Below are 18,889 nucleotides of genomic sequence, written 5' to 3'. Positions count from 1 at the left end.
TACGAAAAAGGTTTGTCTCGACCAACCCTTTGCCTGCAAACAGTGTTAAGTCTAGAAAGTCTATCTGTTGTTTACTTGAATTATGGGTAAATTTCAAATTATACTCATTGATGTTAAGATGACCGATGAACTGGTCCAGATGTAAGTCAGTACCACCCCATATAAGGAGGATGTCATCGATATAGCAACCCCAATACATTATGTTGTTAGTCAAGTGTGGTGGACAAGCTCTCCAAATATGCTGCTGTTCGAAAAAGCCCACATATAGATTGGCAAACGATGGAGAAAACTTGGCCCCCATGGCAACACCTGAGTGTTGTTTGTACCATGTGTCGAGATGTTTGAAGTAGTTGTTGTCAAGAGTAAGTTTGGTAAGATCCAACAGCATCCTAGTGTGGTCATAAAGTGATGCGTCACGTTTAGAAAGGAAATAAGTTAGAGCTTCCATACCTCTGTCTACAGGAATTCTGGTGTATAGATCGTTTACATCGTTTACATCAAGAGATACAAAGGTAAGGTCATCTGTCCAGATGAAATGTTCTAACTTATTGAGAAGATCTTTAGTATCCTCAATAAACGATGGTAGTTGTCGTACAAATGGTTGCAAAAACATATCAATGTATTCTGATATGTGTTCAGTGGGTCCTCCAATGCCCGAAATAATGGGTCTTCCAGATGGCATTGTGATGTTTTTGTGGATCTTGGGTAATATGTATATGTAGGCTGATCTCGGAGTTGGATTGAATAAGTATCTGTATTCAATCTCAGACAGAAGACCAGCAGAAGTCCAATATCGTAGTGTTTTCTCAATTATGTCAGTAGTGGCTTGTGTTGGATTGGAGCAGATCTTAGTGTAAGCATTTGTGTCTGAAAGCTGTTCCTCAATTACGCCAAGGTAATAATCATAGTCCAAAAGGACAATGTTTCCACCCTTATCTGCTTCTTTAATAGTCACTAGCGAATAACTAGTCAATTTAGAAAGAGCAATTCTCTCGTCCTTGGTTAGGTTATCTTTGGTGATACCTGGATGACGATGCACTTTGTCCTCTAATGAATAGAGTTCATTGGTGACTGCTTTGTAAAAGCAGTCAATCAGATTGTCAGATGGTAATGTGGTAATAAATGAGGACTTGGGTTTTAGTCCACGATCAGTTTCAAAATTAGTACTAATGTCCAAATCTTGTATGATCTCCTCCATGCTGGGAGTTATTGGGAGATCGTCATCCAGGGACAAGAGCATATGTAAGTTCTGTATGTCTTCAATTGTTTGACCACTGTTGCTAGAAGTATAAATAGGTATAGGCCGCAGTCTTTGCTGAGTATTGAAAAACTTTTTTAATTTCAGCCGCCGGTCAAATTTAAACAGGTCAATGTGGACTTCGGAAGTGAAGTCCGGGCTAGACATTGGACAGAACTTTAGTCCCTTTCTAAGTACATTAAGCTCAATATTGGTCAATGGCTGTTTAGACAAATTGATAATAGATACATCATCATCAATGTTTGAAGCAAGTAAGTTATCACAATTTAAGACAGCATCATTCAAAGAAGTCGCACCGGCACTCAATGGTTCTGTACCCGCGATACTGATCTTGTTACTCTTTTGCTTTCTTCTAGTTCTGTTGTTCCTTCCCCCCGTCTAGTTCTTTTCTACCTTTGGTTTCTGATTGTTGAATCCCAATCTGGTACCTTTCCTGTATCTTTCTAGTTCGGATAAAAAAGAGGAAGAAGAGGAAGTACCCGGGACATCATTGTTGGTGGTAATAGTAGGGGTTTTTTCACTTCTAGTTTCACTAGTTCCACTACTGATACTGGAGAGGTCAGATTCACTAATAGTGGCTTCAGCACCTCTTCTTGTGTTATCAAGATCCCTGACACCAGCTCTGGGTTTATGTTCATCGAACTTTTTCGCAAACGTGAAGATGCGACCGTTCTTGTAGTCGTTCTCATCCCTCTTAAGTTTGCGAATTTTTTTGTCACGAATATAGTTTTGATGTGCACTCAATACTTCTTTTAAGATTTTAAAATTCTTTTCAATAGTTTCTTTTAGATCCAATTTGTTGATTTCTTCTTCCACAAGTTCAATTTCTGCCAACAATTTGGATCTCCTCCTTTCTGCATGGCGGATGAGAAGACCCATCATGCCAAAAGATGAGGATGAGATCAAGTTCTCCCATTACTGTAGTAAGTCAGGATCTAAATCCTCGAATGTTGGGAAAATAATCACACGTAAGCCTCTAGGTACCTGTTTTATTTCTATATATTTTTTCAGAGTGGTGAGATCCCACCATCTGGAGAGTTCAGATTTACGTAATCTCTCCAATTTGATAAAGAGTTGTTTAAGTCCCTGAGGTTTAGTTTCCTTTGGAGCAATGCTGGTGGATTGTACACCATGTCCTGAGAAGATGTCATTAAAGATTCTATCCCTTTCATCATCAAAGCCTGCCATGATATAGTGTTTTTAGTGTTGAGAAAAAGTAAGATCAGAGTGATTGCTTAGTCTGATCACGCTTCCAGAGATATTGAGTGCCGGTACCCACTGAATTCACAAATATATGTAGAGGTAGTAGTGTCCCCAAATGGGGATGGACCGCACCTCAAAAGAGACCAAAGGATGTCAATACAAACAATGTAAGAAGCGTATATTATAGGAATTGTTGATAGTATTTACAGGGGTGCTTAGTAGGCCGAGACACTTACTACCAAGAAGTGCCGTAAGCAAATTGAGGATACAAAATGCCGGAAAATACATAAGAAAAATGGCTTAAGTAGCACATCCCAAAACTGTAAAAATATATTGTAAATGCTGGATAGATATTGGAATCCAATGATAATGCAGTAATTCTTTTCAATAATATTCCTGAAATGTTGTCAAGATGTTCTAACAGTTTCCAGATGATGAAATGAGAATCCACCAAAGTCTTAAGTATAGTGTTGATTGTGATATTCTTTAATACATGTAGAAGACGAATTGCAGCCAACACGTGTTTCGTCTGTACAAAATTAGTACCATGACTTTTTCAAGGCTGTCATACAATAACAAGAAAAGAAAATTTAACTTTTTATGTTTTAAAAGAATGATGACCAAATTGAATATTATGATACAAACACATATAAAAGAATTTGTGTACAATCCAAAAAAAACATTCCAAAAAAACATTAAATATCCCCTACATTTGTATCAGCTATGAGGATTATTCACTGATTGTGGAGATGTGACCAGATAACTAAAAGGAAAAGTATATACATACATGCAAAGCATATTGGGTGACTAAGATGAAAAGTAGAAGAAAGAATGAAAATCAAGTAGAACAAATGAGAAAAAGAAGAAACGGTTATCACAGCAAAGAAAGGAGAAGTTTGAGTGATGCTATAAGTGGCATGTGAATAGAAGTCATGAATCCAAGGAAAGTAGGAAAGCAGCCCGATAGTAAAAAGCGATAAAAAAATATATGAAGGCATATGAGGCAATTGAGATGGAAGAAGAAAATCAATCAGGCAAGAAAATAAAGACCATAGTGTAAAGAATTAGATAATATTATGTAGTCAAGTGTCTAGATACCATAGTAAAATTGAGAATGAGTACAACCCAAAAAGGTGTATACTATAGCAAGGAAGAAAGAACAAGGTCATTTAGTAGAGTAAAACTAAGGAAGTAGTATTTAAGATAGGGAAACACATTTACAACATACCAACTGACAAAATATGATGCTTAGATAGTCAATAGCGTGTCAAGATTTCCACGGAATCGTATCCAATAAGTAAAAGGTCCCGAATGCAAGTAATCCGCGTCTAATATATGGGTACAAAACAAGTATAAGTAAAGTAGTGCTTGCAGATATCGTGAATAGCAGAAAGCCACTAATGGAGGCTCAACAGGTATTTAAAATGACTGTTTGGAGAGTTCACAAATCTATGGATTAAAAAAACACTGAAAATAGGGTGCCATGAATAGTAATGGCATAATTATAAAGATCAAAATTAAATGTGGTTACACTAACCGTAGTAGTTAATACATCCGTTTAGTATAGTAAATACCCGATTCGTAACGATCAATATAGGAGCAAGAATGGAATATGCATGTCTTGCTCTTGAATCTGAAAGTAAAAAAAAAAAAAGGGAAAAAACACATAAGTGTGTAGCGTTGCTGATAAGACCTAAGTAGTGCCTGATGCATTACGCTATTATGATGACTGATTTGCGCCAATGTATAATAAAGTTTAGGCAAAGCACAAAGACTCACCCCTTAGAGCCGAGTCAACAGAAGCTCATGTAAGGGAAAGGGGGCATAGCCTAAGCAGACTGGATCTGAAGAGTCAAAAGATAAAAACAAAGCAAGACCCTTATTTAGTTAGGTAACACACCAAAAACCACGAAGTTGCTGATTTGGAGTTAAAAAAGTGTGAGTGAGGCTAGAAAAATAGTACACCCACCATATATCCGAATCTGGGTCAGGATAGAAAGGTAACACGCATGATAACGCCAAACGTGAAATGTTTTGAAAATCTCAACTTTAAGCAGTGGAACGTAATTGGATGCCTATCTACGTCATAGCGTCACATGATCGGAAATCAGAAAGGCGGCCTATGGTACATGAAAACAAGGACGCCATGTTGTAGCATGATAATCGTTGGTCTATTATGAAAAATACGATGATGTTAATTAAAATTGGTATGCTGTGAGGATAAAGAGTGTGTTCCCAGTATGAAAGAATATTCTTATTATAATATCGACCCAAAGACAATAGAATCCTTAGCTGCCACATAAGATCGCATTATCAAAGACAATTAAAGCGGTCTCCAAATGTGTAGTAGCACAGACGCCATATTGTAACATGTTCGTATATCGATGCAAATAGAGAGAGGAGAGTTCAATAATATTTAAGCAAGGATATATAGGAATGTTGAGCATTAAGATTTCAGCAGTATGAGATAAAATGCCGTAAATAAAGGATTATAAAGAAAATATGTGTCTCGGCGATCCAAAAGTGATAAAAACTATGGCTGCCAAATAAGGTCGCAATAATGGAGGCAATATAGGCGGTTATAAAATGTGTAATAACACAAACGCCATATTATAACATGTTCATATATCGATGCCAGAAAAGAGAGGAAAGTTCAATGTTGTTAGGCAAAGGTATATAGCAATGCTGAACCTTCAAAAATTGCAACGATACAAAGTACTGCTGTCATTACCACTGTCATTGCGCATGTGATGTTGCCTCTGTCCACTGGCATCAGCAGTAACCAGTGTGAATCTGTGACAGCACTAACATCTTCCCTCAGGATGATATAGTAAATAGTGGCTGTGGAAGACGACTTACAGCCCAGACCTAAAGGCTGGATCCGTGGTGGCAGGGGATTCTTTTAGGGTTCTATTAAGGACAGGGCTAGACTGGGAACCATTTTCCATTTGAATACTTTATTTCAGTTGCTAGACCATAAAAGTGTAGGTGGAATAAACTCATACAATGACTGGGAACCAAATGTAGACCAGGCAAATGTTATCAGACCAGCAATTAGTAGAAGGGAGCAGAATGAAGGGCTGTTTGCTAGACATTGTTGCAGGAAAAAGAAAATACATCTATAAAAAGCAGAGTGTTCCTTAGGCTACTGAAGCTGTAATTATTGCAGGGTATAAACAAGAGGGCCATGATAGGGAGTACCCTCAAGGCCATAATTGATAAGAGTGGTCTGAAAATCAACGTCTTTGTCATACAGGCTCTGCATTTTCCTCACTGTAGTGAAAGAGCCTCTCTTGTGGTTTGGCACCCTATGATGACCTCCAACTACCACCATTTTAACTGACCTTAGTGTGTTATTTTACCCTAGCCTTATTGTAGGATGGTCCTGCATATATCTGCTTCTCTTCTATCCTGTGATCTTGCTGTCAGTCTTTGACATGGCCTCATGTCTGACTCTGCCTTGCTGCTGCGTGCACAGCAGTGCTTGCAAGTTGTTTGGGTTATTGACATTCAAGGTCTTGCTGTTTTCCTGAGCGATTGTTTTTGTTTAGTGTACTGTGGAAGGCCTTGTGAGAGCTTCGTCAAGACAGAGGCTGGAAGAAGTGCGAATGGAGGAAGAGACTTGAGAGCTCCTTACTGCCATGAGAATGCTTGCTTGGAACTTGGCCAGTTCTGATAAAATTCCTCTGGCGGTGGGAGTAGGTCTTTCACGAATCTTCTAGTGTGTTTAAAGCTGAGGGTTGCAGGATGAGAAACTAGGAGTTTGGATTCCGAGCGAGGGCAGACGTGTCTATCTCGGATTGAACTCTGGCTTGCTGAGCTCTGATCCCCGGCTGTGATTCCCCCGGTCAAAAGTGGGCAGTGTATGCACCAGGTGATGTATTTAGTTGTGTGGTTCTTTGATCATTTGAGGTGTTTTCTTTGTGGTGTGGGAGGTGCACATCCAGAGTGATCCTCTACTGTGTACATATAAATATATATGATTGCTTCCGTTTTGCCCACAGATTGAGTCACACTCAGACACATGCTGACGGTGGCAAACCTTTATTTTAGGGGTGCAGACGGGCCTCTCTCCGTAACTTCAATCAGGCAGTCCCAATGCGATAAGCCTGACACGTTTCAAGAGTTCATCTCCCTTCCTCAGAGGCACTCGCAATGACGAATGCGTGCTCCAGTCTCCTTTTCACAGTGCGAGATCACGCCCCCAGATGGGCCGGTCAGATGACCGTACAGCATTGTGGTTAGTGAAGTCCTGGTCATAAATCCACAGATGGTGCACTAATTTCTGCCAACATTTCAAACCCCTGGATGGGTCACCACAAAGAGCGCACGTCTCAGATCCCCAGCACGTGTTCCGTGGAAAGGCTCAACCAATTTGAGCCATACGGCCCCCTCACTTCGCGGGGTGGTGCAGACTCGACGGCTGGACAGCCGTCTCAAATGATTGCTCCCGTTTTGCCCACAGATTGAGTCGCACTCAGACACATGCTGACGGTGGCAAACCTTTATTTTAGGGGTGCAGACGGGCCTCTCTCCGTAGCTTCAATCAGGCAGTCCCAATGCGATAAGCCTGACGCGTTTCAAGAGTTCATCTCCCTTCCTCAGAGGCACTCGCAATGACGAATGCGTGCTCCAGTCTCCTTTTCACAGTGCGAGATCACGCCCCCAGATGGGCCGGTCAGATGACGGTACAGCATTGTGGTTAGTGAAGTCCTGGTCATAAATCCACAGATGGTGCACTAATTTCTGCCAACATTTCAAACCCCTGGATGGGTCACCACAAAGAGCGCACGTCTCAGATCCCCAGCACGTGTTCCGTGGAAAGGCTCAACCAATTTGAGCCATACGGCCCCCTCACTTCGCGGGGTGGTGCAGACTCGACGGCTGGACAGCCGTCTCAAATGATTGCTCCCGTTTTGCCCACAGATTGAGTCGCACTCAGACACATGCTGACGGTGGCAAACCTTTATTTTAGGGGTGCAGACGGGCCTCTCTCCGTAGCTTCAATCAGGCAGTCCCAATGCGATAAGCCTGACGCGTTTCAAGAGTTCATCTCCCTTCCTCAGAGGCACTCGCAATGACGAATGCGTGCTCCAGTCTCCTTTTCACAGTGCGAGATCACGCCCCCAGATGGGCCGGTCAGATGACCGTACAGCATTGTGGTTAGTGAAGTCCTGGTCATAAATCCACAGATGGTGCACTAATTTCTGCCAACATTTCAAACCCCTGGATGGGTCACCACAAAGAGCGCACGTCTCAGATCCCCAGCACGTGTTCCGTGGAAAGACTCAACCAATTTGAGCCATACGGCCCCCTCACTTCGCGGGGTGGTGCAGACTCGACGCCTGGACAGCCGTCTCAAATGATTGCTCCCGTTTTGCCCACAGATTGAGTCACACTCAGACACATGCTGACGGTGGCAAACCTTTATTTTAGGGGTGCAGACGGGCCTCTCTCCGTAACTTCAATCAGGCAGTCCCAATGCGATAAGCCTGACACGTTTCAAGAGTTCATCTCCCTTCCTCAGAGGCACTCGCAATGACGAATGCGTGCTCCAGTCTCCTTTTCACAGTGCGAGATCACGCCCCCAGATGGGCCGGTCAGATGACCGTACAGCATTGTGGTTAGTGAAGTCCTGGTCATAAATCCACAGATGGTGCACTAATTTCTGCCAACATTTCAAACCCCTGGATGGGTCACCACAAAGAGCGCACGTCTCAGATCCCCAGCACGTGTTCCGTGGAAAGGCTCAACCAATTTGAGCCATACGGCCCCCTCACTTCGCGGGGTGGTGCAGACTCGACGGCTGGACAGCCGTCTCAAATGATTGCTCCCGTTTTGCCCACAGATTGAGTCGCACTCAGACACATGCTGACGGTGGCAAACCTTTATTTTAGGGGTGCAGACGGGCCTCTCTCCGTAGCTTCAATCAGGCAGTCCCAATGCGATAAGCCTGACGCGTTTCAAGAGTTCATCTCCCTTCCTCAGAGGCACTCGCAATGACGAATGCGTGCTCCAGTCTCCTTTTCACAGTGCGAGATCACGCCCCCAGATGGGCCGGTCAGATGACGGTACAGCATTGTGGTTAGTGAAGTCCTGGTCATAAATCCACAGATGGTGCACTAATTTCTGCCAACATTTCAAACCCCTGGATGGGTCACCACAAAGAGCGCACGTCTCAGATCCCCAGCACGTGTTCCGTGGAAAGGCTCAACCAATTTGAGCCATACGGCCCCCTCACTTCGCGGGGTGGTGCAGACTCGACGGCTGGACAGCCGTCTCAAATGATTGCTCCCGTTTTGCCCACAGATTGAGTCGCACTCAGACACATGCTGACGGTGGCAAACCTTTATTTTAGGGGTGCAGACGGGCCTCTCTCCGTAGCTTCAATCAGGCAGTCCCAATGCGATAAGCCTGACGCGTTTCAAGAGTTCATCTCCCTTCCTCAGAGGCACTCGCAATGACGAATGCGTGCTCCAGTCTCCTTTTCACAGTGCGAGATCACGCCCCCAGATGGGCCGGTCAGATGACGGTACAGCATTGTGGTTAGTGAAGTCCTGGTCATAAATCCACAGATGGTGCACTAATTTCTGCCAACATTTCAAACCCCTGGATGGGTCACCACAAAGAGCGCACGTCTCAGATCCCCAGCACGTGTTCCGTGGAAAGGCTTAACCAATTTGAGCCATACGGCCCCCTCACTTCGCGGGGTGGTGCAGACTCGACGGCTGGACAGCCGTCTCAAATGATTGCTCCCGTTTTGCCCACAGATTGAGTCGCACTCAGACACATGCTGACGGTGGCAAACCTTTATTTTAGGGGTGCAGACGGGCCTCTCTCCGTAGCTTCAATCAGGCAGTCCCAATGCGATAAGCCTGACGCGTTTCAAGAGTTCATCTCCCTTCCTCAGAGGCACTCGCAATGACGAATGCGTGCTCCAGTCTCCTTTTCACAGTGCGAGATCACGCCCCCAGATGGGCCGGTCAGATGACCGTACAGCATTGTGGTTAGTGAAGTCCTGGTCATAAATCCACAGATGGTGCACTAATTTCTGCCAACATTTCAAACCCCTGGATGGGTCACCACAAAGAGCGCACGTCTCAGATCCCCAGCACGTGTTCCGTGGAAAGACTCAACCAATTTGAGCCATACGGCCCCCTCACTTCGCGGGGTGGTGCAGACTCGACGCCTGGACAGCCGTCTCAAATGATTGCTCCCGTTTTGCCCACAGATTGAGTCGCACTCAGACACATGCTGACGGTGGCAAACCTTTATTTTAGGGGTGCAGACGGGCCTCTCTCCGTAGCTTCAATCAGGCAGTCCCAATGCGATAAGCCTGACGCGTTTCAAGAGTTCATCTCCCTTCCTCAGAGGCACTCGCAATGACGAATGCGTGCTCCAGTCTCCTTTTCACAGTGCGAGATCACGCCCCCAGATGGGCCGGTCAGATGACCGTACATCATTGTGGTTTGTGAAGTCCTGGTCAAAAATCCACAGATGATGCACTAATTTCTGCCAACATTTCAAACCCCTGGATGGGTCACCACAAAGAGCGCACGTCTCAGATCCCCAGCACGTGTTCCGTGGAAAGGCTCAACCAATTTGAGCCATACGGCCCCCTCACTTCGCGGGGTGGTGCAGACTCGACGGCTGGACAGCCGTCTCAAATGATTGCTCCCGTTTTGCCCACAGATTGAGTCGCACTCAGACACATGCTGACAGTGGCAAACCTTTATTTTAGGGGTGCAGACGGGCCTCTCTCCGTAGCTTCAATCAGGCAGTCCCAATGCGATAAGCCTGACACGTTTCAAGAGTTCATCTCCCTTCCTCAGAGGCACTCGCAATGACGAATGCGTGCTCCAGTCTCCTTTTCACAGTGCGAGATCACGCCCCCAGATGGGCCGGTCAGATGACCGTACAGCATTGTGGTTAGTGAAGTCCTGGTCATAAATCCACAGATGGTGCACTAATTTCTGCCAACATTTCAAACCCCTGGATGGGTCACCACAAAGAGCGCACGTCTCAGATCCCCAGCACGTGTTCCGTGGAAAGGCTCAACCAATTTGAGCCATACGGCCCCCTCACTTCGCGGGGTGGTGCAGACTCGACGGCTGGACAGCCGTCTCAAATGATTGCTACCGTTTTGCCCACAGATTGAGTCGCACTCAGACACATGCTGACAGTGGCAAACCTTTATTTTAGGGGTGCAGACGGGCCTCTCTCCGTAGCTTCAATCAGGCAGTCCCAATGCGATAAGCCTGACACGTTTCAAGAGTTCATCTCCCTTCCTCAGAGGCACTCGCAATGACGAATGCGTGCTCCAGTCTCCTTTTCACAGTGCGAGATCACGCCCCCAGATGGGCCGGTCAGATGACCGTACAGCATTGTGGTTAGTGAAGTCCTGGTCATAAATCCACAGATGGTGCACTAATTTCTGCCAACATTTCAAACCCCTGGATGGGTCACCACAAAGAGCGCACGTCTCAGATCCCCAGCACGTGTTCCGTGGAAAGGCTCAACCAATTTGAGCCATACGGCCCCCTCACTTCGCGGGGTGGTGCACACTCGACGGCTGGACAGCCGTCTCAAATGATTGCTCCCGTTTTGCCCGCAGATTGAGTCGCACTCAGACACATGCTGACGGTGGCAAACCTTTATTTTAGGGGTGCAGACGGGCCTCTCTCCGTAGCTTCAATCAGGCAGTCCCAATGCGATAAGCCTGACGCGTTTCAAGAGTTCATCTCCCTTCCTCAGAGGCACTCGCAATGACGAATGCGTGCTCCAGTCTCCTTTTCACAGTGCGAGATCACGCCCCCAGATGGGCCGGTCAGATGACGGTACAGCATTGTGGTTAGTGAAGTCCTGGTCATAAATCCACAGATGGTGCACTAATTTCTGCCAACATTTCAAACCCCTGGATGGGTCACCACAAAGAGCGCACGTCTCAGATCCCCAGCACGTGTTCCGTGGAAAGGCTCAACAAATTTGAGCCATACGGCCCCCTCACTTCGCGGGGTGGTGCAGACTCGACGGCTGGACAGCCGTCTCAAATGATTGCTCCCGTTTTGCCCACAGATTGAGTCGCACTCAGACACATGCTGACGGTGGCAAACCTTTATTTTAGGGGTGCAGACGGGCCTCTCTCCGTAGCTTCAATCAGGCAGTCCCAATGCGATAAGCCTGACGCGTTTCAAGAGTTCATCTCCCTTCCTCAGAGGCACTCGCAATGACGAATGCGTGCTCCAGTCTCCTTTTCACAGTGCGAGATCACGCCCCCAGATGGGCCGGTCAGATGACGGTACAGCATTGTGGTTAGTGAAGTCCTGGTCATAAATCCACAGATGGTGCACTAATTTCTGCCAACATTTCAAACCCCTGGATGGGTCACCACAAAGAGCGCACGTCTCAGATCCCCAGCACGTGTTCCGTGGAAAGGCTCAACCAATTTGAGCCATACGGCCCCCTCACTTCGCGGGGTGGTGCAGACTCGACGGCTGGACAGCCGTCTCAAATGATTGCTCCCGTTTTGCCCACAGATTGAGTCGCACTCAGACACATGCTGACGGTGGCAAACCTTTATTTTAGGGGTGCAGACGGGCCTCTCTCCGTAGCTTCAATCAGGCAGTCCCAATGCGATAAGTCTGACGCGTTTCAAGAGTTCATCTCCCTTCCTCAGAGGCACTCGCAAGTCCTTGTCATAAATCCACCAGGACTTCACTAATCACAATGCTGTACGGTCATCTGACTGGCCCATCTGGGGGCGTGATCTCGCACTGTGAAAAGGAGACTGGAGTACGCATTCGTCATTGCGAGTGCCTCTGAGGAAGGGAGATGAACTCTTGAAACGCGTCAGGCTTATCGCATTGGGACTGCCTGATTGAAGCTACGGAGAGAGGCCCGTCTGCACCCCTAAAATAAAGGTTTGCCACCGTCAGCATGTGTCTGAGTGCGACTCAATCTGTGGGCAAAACGGGAGCAATCATTTGAGACGGCTGTCCAGCCGTCGAGTCTGCACCACCCCGCGAAGTGAGGGGGCCGTATGGCTCAAATTGGTTGAGCCTTTCCACGGAACACGTGCTGGGGATCTGAGACATGCGCTCTTTGTGGTGACCCATCCAGGGGTTTGAAATGGCAGAAATTAGTGCACCATCTGTGGATTTATGACCAGGACTTCACTAACCACAATGCTGTACGGTCATCTGACCGGCCCATCTGGGGGCGTGATCTCGCACTGTGAAAAGGAGACTGGAGCACGCATTCGTCATTGCGAGTGCCTCTGAGGAAGGGAGATGAACTCTTGAAACGCGTCAGGCTTATCGCATTGGGACTGCCTGATTGAAGCTACGGAGAGAGGCCCGTCTGCACCCCTAAAATAAAGGTTTGCCACCGTCAGCATGTGTCTGAGTGCGACTCAATCTGTGGGCAAAACGGGAGCAATCATTTGAGACAGCTGTCCAGCCGTCGAGTCTGCACCACCCCGCGAAGTGAGGGGGCCGTATGGCTCAAAATGGTTGAGCCTTTCCACGGAACAAGTGCTGGGGATCTGAGACGTGCGCTCTTTGTGGTGACCCATCCAGGGGTTTGAAATGTTGGCAGAAATTAGTGCACCATCTGTGGATTTATGACCAGGACTTCACTAACCACAATGCTGTACGGTCATCTGACCGGCCCATCTGATGGGCGTGATCTCGCACTGTGAAAAGGAGACTGGAGCACGCATTCGTCATTGCGAGTGCCTCTGAGGAAGGGAGATGAACTCTTGAAACGCGTCAGGCTTATCGCATTGGGACTGCCTGATTGAAGCTACGGAGAGAGGCCCGTCTGCACCCCTAAAATAAAGGTTTGCCACCGTCAGCATGTGTCTGAGTGCGACTCAATCTGTGGGCAAAACGGGAGCAATCATATAAATATATATATATATATATATCTTTCTGATCTCTTGCAGGACGTCCAGTGTATCTTATCCTATATCAGTTATTGCTGGTTTATTAATCAGTATAATTATTGATTCATGCCTGATTATAAGTTTGCTCAGTTGTTGATTCATGTCTTCAGATTATAAATTTGCTCAGTTATTGATTCATGCCTTTAGATTATAAGTTTGCTACATATATTTGAATCTTATGCATTTGGTATCTGAGACAGCTTTTGTTTAGAGAGTATTATGTAATAAACCCCAAGCCTTATTCTAAAAGTGATAGTCTTTGCCTTTTGTTAAATAAAACCCATTTTCAAAAGGTGCTGTTTGTTTTGTGTTGAAGTCTTGCTGTGCCAGGGGTGGTAAGACATGCTCAAAAGTGTATATTATTAAAAGGTGAAATGGTTTATTTGACTCTCAGGTGGAAGTGCAGGGATTGGGTGTGGCCTATTGGTGAGAAGCCACATTCAAAACATTTTGGCGTAGTCGGCAGAATGTGAACGTTGATTTAAAAGGGGAAGAAATATGTTTTCTAGAAATTAAAAGCAGACTCACAGGGACCAATTGATATATGCATATATTTGGATGGGAGGTAGCCCATATGGTGGGTGTGCTAGCCCGTGAGTGAACTAATTGTGCTGGGTTGAGTGAGAATTGGAGTGTGTGTTTAAGTGTGTTTTGTAAAAAGTGCTTATAAATAATTTACTACGTTAGGCAGAAACGGCTGGATCTCTTTCAAGTGTTTATTAAGAAATGCATGAGAAATATGTTCAGCTGCAGCATGAATTTGAGACATGAGAAAAATAGTTTGAAGCCAAAAATATGATCTGATAATGTATAAGTGTTTTGACATAGGAAAAGTGCAAAATTAGGAAATTGTTAAGAGAAATGCACATTTAAATTGAGACAATGCTGTGTATTTGTGTGCTCAAAAGGACACGTACTTTAGGAGTGCATGTAGGAATGTGCTCTCTCCTTCTATGAGGTCAGGAGAGAAGGCTGTTTATCTTCTCAGACATGAAATGTGTCCAGGGAGTGGGTGGCACGTAGAAATCTGGTGCAAAGGAAGAAATGAAATAGACTGTTCGTGCCTCATTGACAGCGTCTTTGAGATAAATGTTTGGGAAGCTTGCAAATAGGTGCAGTTTCCCTCCTCCCCTCTGCAAAAGAAAGGGATGGGTTGAGAGGACAGAGCAGGAAGGAGAGGGTTTGTTGCTGACTCTTTGGCCTTGATGATAAGCAAATGAAATTCCGAAGGAGGGGGCCCAGAGCAGTAAAGCATGGTTTGAAGGTAATGAAAGTGAGAAAAATGCATAAGTTTCACAAGCAGAAATAAAAAGCGAATTAAAACATGTACCGAGCTCTGAAGCCATTTGTTTTAACCAGCTAGGATGAGTCAGATGTGAAAAAATGTGAGTTTAGAAAACGTGAGGAAAATGAACAGACCAGTTTTTTTTTTATTTTAGATGTAACGATCACTGTTCATAGGTATAACTTAGACATGTTGATGAATAATGAATTTTGTTTCACAGGGAGGAATGTTATTTTAGGAGATGAATGCAGTAATGTTTTTAACTCTGCACAAGCAATTTGTGCAGAATGGTTTTAAAATGTAGTCAATTTAGAAATGTGATAGTGTATTTTGTGTGCTGGTTCAAGAGAAATGTGTTCTTTATAGGTTTTGTAATGAATAGGGAAAGGAAAAATATTGGTTTGTTTTTTTTAAAAAAGTTACAGATACTTTTATGTGTTATTGCGCATTGACAGATACTGGACAGAGGGCAATAAAATATAATACTATGTGATTTCTCAGGTCCTAATGATAAGTCCAGAGGTGGAGATTGAGTTATAGGATTCCCCAGAGTGTACTGCAAAGTGCAGTTACTGTGCATGATGGAGCATTTAATTTCTTTACAGATGACAAGGCTAAAATGTTGGAGACACGATTCAGATTTGGTGTGAATACCTAAATATGAGCACCTAGGAGATAAAGATCATACGAACAGGTGGGCAGAAAATGAAGGGATTTCCCCTAGATTTAATAAGAATTGTCATTCTTATGTGCCAGAATGCACAAGCCAGACAAGTCCCATAGAAAGTGAAATGCTGGTTGAGGAAAGGAAAATTAGCGGAACAGATGAAGTGTCTTGGGTTTCTGCCAATAGATAAAGGGAGCACGTATCCAGCAGTGAGTGGAGAAATAGTCAGGAAGGAAACTGCCCCAGCCCTTTTTGCTGTGAAGAGAAAAAGAGAGTTTGACCTCAAAATCAAGTATTCAGAGGTTAAAGTGTGGGTAGAATTCTCAGGCAATTCCCCAGAGTTAGATGAGAGCTATGCAGACAGTGATGGAAATATTTTACTTTCAGGATAGGGACAGGAAAAAGCGTGTGCTTTTTGAAAAATGTTTCTTGCAAGAAGAGTGATGCTTGTTTCTTTTTTCAGATCATCGTACTGCGACGTGTTGGAGTGCGTGATGCCCAGTCCCCGTGTGAGTGGGACCCCCTTCGTCCCCTTCCCTCCCTTCCCCTTCCCTCCCCCCCCAAGCCTGGAGTGATCACCGGACGATGGAAGCTGATGTCCTGTGGCTGAACTGACCAGACGGGGTCCTCCTTTGTCGAGCAGAATAAACTGGTGCGATGGAGATGAAGATAGATGCCGGAGAGCTGTATCTTTACACAGATGGACTGCTTCTTTTCAAGCGAAAAGGGAACAGCAGAGTGTGCTGCAATTGGAACTGTTTTATTCATATGAGGTTGAAGTTATAATGCATGAGGGCTGTGTGTTTTTCCCACAGAAGAACGTTTTTTGAAGGAGACCGACAGAGACGTTGTGCTGCAATTAGAGTAGATATTTTTGAGCTAGAGATTGAAAAGAGAAAAAACTTGTTGATGATGCTTTTATTTTTTAGCAGACAATATGTTTTTGGCTGTTTTAGCAGTAGAGGTTTCCGTTTAACTATTAGAGACATTAGGAGCATTCAAAAGCTTGATGCATTTATTTTGTGTTACTATTCAACATGTCTCCAGATACATATGAGCTATTTCTGTGCTTTCAGTTCAGCACGATAGTTGCTGCTTCAACATGTATGTAGAGAATGTAGTTCTTTACTCACAGTTCTGTTTCTCAGTTATGAGATGCGGTGCTTCAATCATAGTTGTGTTTTTCAGTTAGGACTTGCTTTGTAGCGATTATCAAACGTTTTTATGCATTCAGTTTTTTTTTCAAACATAGTTGTGCCTTTAGTTAAGAGATTTAATTTTTGATATATGTGAATGGTGATAGTCGAAGGTCATGGGGTGGAATGTAGTGAAAGAGCCAGTCTTGTGGTTTGGCACCCTATGATGACCTCCAACTGCCACCATTTTAACTGACTTTAGTGTGTTATTTTACCCTAGCCTTAATGTAGGATGGTCCTGCATATATCTGCTTCTCTTCTATCCTGTGATCTTGCTGTCAGTCTTTGACATGGCCTCATGTCATCCTGCTTTCTGACTTTACCTTGCTTAAAACTTTTCTGTGTGCACAGTGGTGATTGTAAGTTGTGTGGATGAGAATTATAAGTGCTGATTATTGCCTTTGACAGGGCCTCATGTCTGACTCTGCCTTGCTGCTGCATGCACAGCAGTGCTTGCAAGTTGTTTGGGTTATTCACATTCAAGGTCTTGCTGTTTTCCTGAGCGATAGTTTTTGTTTAGTGTACTGTGGAAGGCCTTGTGAGAGCTTCGTCAAGACAGAGGCTGGAAGAAGTGCGAATGGAGGAAGAGACTTGAGAGCTCCTTACTGCCATGAGAATGCTTGCTTGGAACTTGGCCAGTTCTGGTAAAATTCCTCTGGCGGTGGGAGGAGGTCTTTCATGAATCTTCTAGTGTGTTGAAAGCTGATGGTTGCAGGATGAGAAACTGGGAGTTTGGATTCCGAGCGAGTGCAGACGTGTCTGTCTTGGATTGAACCCTGGCTTGCTGAGCTCTGATCCCCGGCTGTAATTCCCCCGGTCAGAAGTGGGCAGTGTATGCACCAGGTGATGTATTTAGTTGTGTGGTTCTTTGATCACTTGAGGTGTTTTCTTTGTGGTATGGGAGGTGCCCGTCCAGAGTGATCCTCTACTGTGTATATATATATATATATTCACTGAAAAAACCATAGGTTTCACACATGTTATAGTTAGCTGGACATTTCGCTCGTAAAAAAACAATGAAATTCCCCTGTTATAGTTACTTCAGCTAACTATAAGTCGCGCGCCCGCAATCCACTGCTGATGACGTCACATATTACATCACTCATGACATGGTCAGTGACATCACTCATGACATCACTGATGACATCTCAAATGACTTCACTCATGACATCATCCATTGAGTATGTGTTTCTTAACAATTTTAATATGTTTAATATATATAGGGAAAGGCCTGTTGAAGAATGACTGGGTGGACAAGTGTGTATATGGATGATTTTCTGTGGTGCATAACTGAGTCTATAAGTGAGTCATTAAATGTATCTTACTGCAGACTAGTGACTTAACTGTGTAAATGTCTGTATGTGTCTGTGTGTTGGTGTCTAAGTTGCTCCATGGTTTTGTGATTAGCTATATGAGTGTCTATATGAGTTATTGATTGGTTGTCTGAGTATCTGTATGGGTGCCTGTGTGTTTGTGTGGGTAGGGTATGTGTTACATATGCCATACCTTCTTTAATCACAGTAGATCCAATTTTTACAAAAGCACTATCTACAGTTAATCCTTGAGATTTGTGAATAGTTACAGCATATGCTAGAGAAAATGGAAACTGCTTCCTACGTACATATGTCTTTCACAAGCAAGAAACTAACTGAACAACGACAAATGTCTTTTACCTCTTCAATCTGATCAAATTTTATTTTTAAAAATTCAATTCCAACTTTTTTCTGGTAATTAACAAAACCCACAACTTTACCCATAGCTCCATTCACTAAACCTTTCTCTACGTCAAAATTACGTCTTAAAATTACTCGACAGTTCATACATATATAAAGATTCTATTCTAAACCGGCTGTTTTCGAGATGTTTTTCTCTAGAGAATCCAATTTAGTTGTCAATTTGCTTGTCAAAATAATTTTATGATCTTCAGTATTATGGATGTATCTTAATGTTTTTTATTGTTTTTTTAAAAATAGTTTTTATAAGAGACTGTTTATATGCTATGTATGCTTCATGCTTTTATGAGTTTTTATCTCGAATAAAGCTACAAATTGAATTGCTTGTCAATATAATAGTTATTCCTTCATGTTGTATTTTATCCACAGCTTCCAGTTCGACAATCTCTTCATTTTCCAATTTCAAAAGTTCTTGATTGAATATAGAGCATTCATGTAGTGTTGGCATTAAGCAGATTACAGTATTTTTTCCAGCAATTTTCTTGTATATTTTCTCTGGAACAATTTGTTCTGTTGGGAACAAATTACATAGCAATCGACTCTGTAAAGCTTTTCTGCCATGTTCTGTGAGTAGTCCAATTCTGATATCTTTGAGAATACTT

General features: G+C 44.0%; 1 long non-coding RNA gene across 1 annotated transcript in view; it reads left to right on the top strand.

Moving 5' to 3' along the window:
* LOC146854988 (uncharacterized) overlaps positions 1 to 18,607 on the top strand; it is a 57,999-nt gene extending 39,392 nt beyond the window's left edge. Inside the window, exon 2 of the long non-coding RNA XR_014981265.1 lies at positions 15,822 to 18,607. This is a non-coding gene — a long non-coding RNA (uncharacterized LOC146854988). The remainder of the gene's footprint in view (positions 1 to 15,821) is intronic.
* The last annotated feature ends 282 nt before the right edge of the window (positions 18,608 to 18,889 follow it).

This window comes from Triturus cristatus, chromosome 4_1 (genome assembly GCF_964204655.1).
Source record: "Triturus cristatus chromosome 4_1, aTriCri1.1, whole genome shotgun sequence".
Taxonomy (NCBI): domain Eukaryota; kingdom Metazoa; phylum Chordata; class Amphibia; order Caudata; family Salamandridae; genus Triturus; species Triturus cristatus.
This window is presented reverse-complemented; position numbering and strand designations above follow the sequence as displayed.